Source organism: Elephantulus edwardii, unplaced genomic scaffold (genome assembly GCF_000299155.1).
Source record: "Elephantulus edwardii isolate Elephantulus edwardi_28Jun2011 unplaced genomic scaffold, EleEdw1.0 scaffold00085, whole genome shotgun sequence".
NCBI lineage: Eukaryota > Metazoa > Chordata > Mammalia > Macroscelidea > Macroscelididae > Elephantulus > Elephantulus edwardii.
In genome coordinates this window covers 5,544,708-5,549,642 of record NW_006399835.1, presented here as the reverse complement: position 1 = coordinate 5,549,642, position 4,935 = coordinate 5,544,708, and the positions used below count along the sequence as shown (strand labels likewise).

The 4,935-nt window shown below is 39.4% G+C and overlaps 1 protein-coding gene across 2 annotated transcripts in view; it reads left to right on the top strand.

Annotated features, from left to right (window-relative positions):
* Positions 1-4,935, top strand: part of ALCAM (activated leukocyte cell adhesion molecule) — a 278,812-nt gene that overhangs the window by 262,986 nt on the left and 10,891 nt on the right. The gene's annotated exons all lie outside the window — the stretch shown is intronic.

Below are 4,935 nucleotides of genomic sequence, written 5' to 3'. Positions count from 1 at the left end.
CCCATTACCCCAGTTGCTGAATCAATCCATCTCATCAAGGATCTTCCTCTCCTGTGCCGTCCCTCCACCTTCCCAAGCCTGATGTCCCTCGCCAAGGACCGGTCCCTCCTTGCGTCAAGTCCAAAGTATGTCAGATGAAGATTCAGAATCCTTGCCTCCAAAGAGTAGCCTGGTTTCACTCTCTCTAGAACAAATCTGTCTGTTCTCTTAGCTGTCCGTGGTATAGTCAGTACTCTTCTCCAGCACTACAGCTCAAAGGCACTAACTCTCCTTCTACTATCCCTGATCATTGTCCAGCTTTCTGACGCATAGCAAGTAATTGCAAAGACAATGGCCTGAATCAGGCACACCTTAATCTACAGACTGACATCATATCTCTTCAGTACTTTGCAGAGGTCTCTGACAGCATACGTTCCCAACGCAATTCATTTTTTTATATCCTGGTTGCTGGTACCAAGATTGTGGAGCCAAGCAAATTGGAGCTGTCAACAATCTCAATCTCTTCACCATCTATCATCATGCTGCCAATATACCCAGTGGTGATAATCTTTGTTTTCTTGATTTTGAGCTTAAATCCATATTGAAGGCTGCAGTCCTTGACCTTCTGCAGCAAGTACTTCAAGACCTAAGTTTCAACAAGCAGGGTTGTGTCATCTGTATAAGACAGACTATTAATGAGTTTTCCTCCATTCCTGGTGCCACGTTTCATCTCATAGAGCTCAGCGTCCCAGTTAATCTGTTCTGCATATAGATTGAAAAGGTGTAGAGATTGAACACATCCCTAGTGAATACTCTTCCCAATTTAGAACCATGCAGTATTTCCTTGCTCTATTCTGATGACTGCCTCCTGGTCCAGGTATAGGTTTCACATTAGCATGATCAAGGGTTCTGGATTCATGTTCTTCTCAGAGTCAACCACAGTTTGTTGTCACCCACACAGTCAACTACCTTTACATAGTTAATTAAATATGGATAGACATTCCTCTGGTACTCTCTGTTTTCAACCAAGATCCATCTAACATTATCTGTAATATCCCTAGTACCATGGACTCTTCTAAACCCAGCCTGTACTTCTGCAGTTATTTCTTGATGTGCTGTTCCAGTCGTTTTACTATAATTTTTAGCAGAATCTTACTTGCATGTGATATTAATGATGTTCAATAATTTCCACTCTGTCGGGTCACCTTTCTTTGGAATGCGAACAGATATAGATCTCTTCCAGTCAATTGGCCAGGTAGTTGTCCTCTAATTTCTTTGTACAACTTGGTGAACACATTATATTCAGTAGATTTAGTAGTAGTTAACAGCACCAGGAACACAGGTAACAAGTACCAAACAACTAATTGAAAGATTCTTGATTTAAATACACCAGCTGCTATACAAGAGAAAGATGGTGGCAATCTAAAAACACGGTAAGACAGTTCTACTCAATCCTGTGGGTCTCTGTGAATCAAAATCAACTCTGATAACTTAGTAAGGCATACTAGAAGCAAGTTAGCATCCTGTCAGTGGTGTAATTGTATAACATGGCCCCTGGATGCAGAAATGAGGCTGTTGAAGTTGTATAACTTTAGGAAGCTTATTCAGCCTAATTAGAAATGGAAACTGTATTAGAATAAACAATTTCACGTATAAAAAACTCTCAGGAGCACTACTGGTGCGATAGTTAAAAGGACAGATGCTTACCAAAAGGTTCAATCCCACCAGCCATGCCATGTAAGAAAAAGGTGGTGGTCTGTTTCCATTAGAATTTATAACTTTGAAAACTCTAAGAGCCATTGTTACTGTTGCAACTCATAGCAACCCTATGTACAACAGCCCTAAACCCAGCTCTATCCTGTGCCAATCTCACTGCCTCTGACACACCCATCTCGATTACCCCAGTCACTGAATCAATCCACCTCATAGAGGGCCTTCCCCCTTCTGCGTCGTCCCTCCACCCTCCCAAGCATGATGTCCCTCTCCAAGGACCTGTCTCTCCTTGCAACATGTCCCAAAGTATGTCAGATGAAGCCTCAGAATCCTTGCCTCCAAGGAGCAGCCTGGTTTAACCCTCTCCAGGATGAATCTGTTTGTTTTCTTGGCAGTCCATGGTACATTCAATACCCTTCTCCAGTACCACAGCTCAAAGACATCAATTCTCTTTCTATCCTCCTTAGTCATTCTCCAACTCTCTGATGCATTACTAATTGCAAAGACCATGGCCTGTGTCAGACACACCTTAGTGTCCAGAGTGACACCATTGCTCTTCAGTACCCTGAAGACGTCCCTAACAGCAGACCCATCGCAATACGTTTTTATATTTCCTGGCTTCTGGTGCCGAGAGTGTTGACCATGGAGCCAAGCAGACTTAAGTTGTTAACAATCTCAATCTCTTCACCATCCATCCTGATGCTGCCAATTGGTCCAGTGGTGAGAATCTTTGTCTTCTTGACATTGAGCTTCAATCCATATTGATGGCTGCAGTCCTTGACCCACTGAAGCAAGCATTTCAGATCCTCCTCAGTTTCAGCAAGCAGGGTTGTGTCATCTCATAAGGCAGATTGTTAATAGATCTTCCACCAATCCTGATGCCACACTTCTCATAGAGCCCAGCCTCTCAGATAATCTGTTCTGCATACAGGTTGTAAAGGTATGGAGATAGGACACCTACCTGGTGTACGCCTTTCCCAATTTTGAACCATGCAATGTTTCCTTGCTCTGTTCTGATGACTGCCTCTTGGTCCAAGTACAGGTTTCGCATTAGAACGATCAAGTGTTCTGGGATTCCCATTCTCCTCATATCCACTTACAAAGTAAATAGAAATAGGTTCAAGTTGCTTATTGAACTTTTTGCTAAGTTCTCTCCATTTTCTAAACACTTTCCTAATGCTTTGGGGGTTTTGTTAATTTTTCTTATATAATGTTTTGAAACACTCAAATAAATTTTTCCAATATTAAGTGTACAATTAAATTCGTATTAATAAATGTGCATATACATGCAGCCAGTACTTCAGTCAATATCCTAAACATTCCATTACAAGGGTTACTATGAATTAAATTCAGTTAGATAGCATCAAACAGCATCACCACAAAAGTTCCCTTAGGCTCCCTTCCAATCAAAATCTACCATTTTTTGTCATATTAGACAATCACTATCCTTATTGTTACTTTCATACCTTCTCCCCCAGTCTTATGCTTTATATAAATCGATGTACACAGAGTATATTCTTTAATGTCTGCCTTTCTTTGCCATCCATCCTTATTATTATATGAATTAGTGATTTCTTTTTCTTTTAATAATTACTTTTGTTCCAGTGTCTTATTGATGCACAGTTTGTTTCCGTTTGGGGCTTTCATGGTCAATATGAGTAAATATTTAATTTGGGTAAAAAATAATACTAAAGTGCAAGTGTTTTTGTAGACATTATTTTAGTTTCTTTTGTAAATACCTAGGAATAGAATTGCTAAGTCATAGGGTAGATATTTGTTTGCTAGAAATGGCCCAGCTTTCCAGTTCATTTGAAACCCTGTTGCTCAGCTGGAGTACTCTTAGCTGGCACCGCCATCCAGAAACTGCCTCCAGGCACAAAGCCTGGCTATTCATAAACTCCATTTCATTTGCTTCTGTCACTTTGAAAACCATACTCTTTTAATACCCATTGTCCAGTTACTGAAAATATTTTTTTATTTTCACTCCCAGTTATTTTTTTTTTTTAAATTTATGGTAAAAAGACCAGTTAGATCCCTCCTGGGTTCACATAGTGAATTGTCTAGTTGCCCCTCTGATGAAGTAAATTCTCTAATTCAGATTGTATGTTTGGCTTTTTCTCTCTTTAGTTCTCTTACTGCAAGGTTTTATGAGTACTTACACTTGGACAATTGTGATACATTACTCTTAAATGATACAGTTATGATATATTAAACCTTTTAAAATTATGAAATATCTTTTGTTATCTGTTAGTTTATTTTCCTTTACATTTACTCTAATACTCCTATAGCCTAGATTTTATATGCTTACTGTTTACATGTGTATATTTTTCCATCCTTGCATTTCCAAAGATTTATCTCTTAGTAGTTAAAGGGCATTTTTTAGTATTAAAAAATGGGTCAAAGAAGTAGGGCCTGTAGGTCACTGTCTGCTTTTTAAAATCAGAGTTTTATTGGAACAGTGTTTCTGTTTGTTTACATGTGTTTTCATGGTACAGGGGGAGATAAAGAGTTGGAACAAGAAACATATGGCTTGCAAGTTTAGCTTGCTATCTAGTCCCTTAGTTCTTTTGAGTTATTCAAATAGGTTTTTGTATTACATTCTAATTTTTGCACTTTTTGAATGTATTATTATGGTTGGGCACAGCAGAATCTGAGCATATACTTGCTGACCCTACAGTGCAGTCTCAGAGGCAGTAAATTGCACCGGAAGGAATTTCCCATCCTCCTTCAGAGCAGCTGGTGAATTGTAAGCACATATCTTTAGGATTGTAGATCATCCCCTTACTACCAGAGTGCCCCATATTCTATCGACTTCTCTAGGAATTTCAAGGGAACTCTGCTGACTTAGTGGAAGGGTATTGGCTGCCAACTCAAAGGCACCAGGTTCAAACCCATCAGCTACTCTACAAGAGGAGAAAGATGGAAAAATCTCCTTTCATTGATCTGCTGCCTCTGAAAACCCATTGGAGTGTTAGCTATGGGTCACTTCTGAATTGATGGTACATAACAATAACAGTCACAGAAAAACCCAAGATTTTTGAAATTTAAAAATTCCATTTAAACTTTCCTCCGGTGGTTTAATTTACCAGCCACTCAATGAGAGAAAAATGTGCAATCTCCTGCCATGGAATTTACTGCTTCTGAAAGCCCTCTAGAGGGTCAGGGTCAGCTATTGGTCTGTTCCAATTCTATGGCACAAAACAACAACAATATTGCTGCTGTTGTTGTCTGAGATTATATATA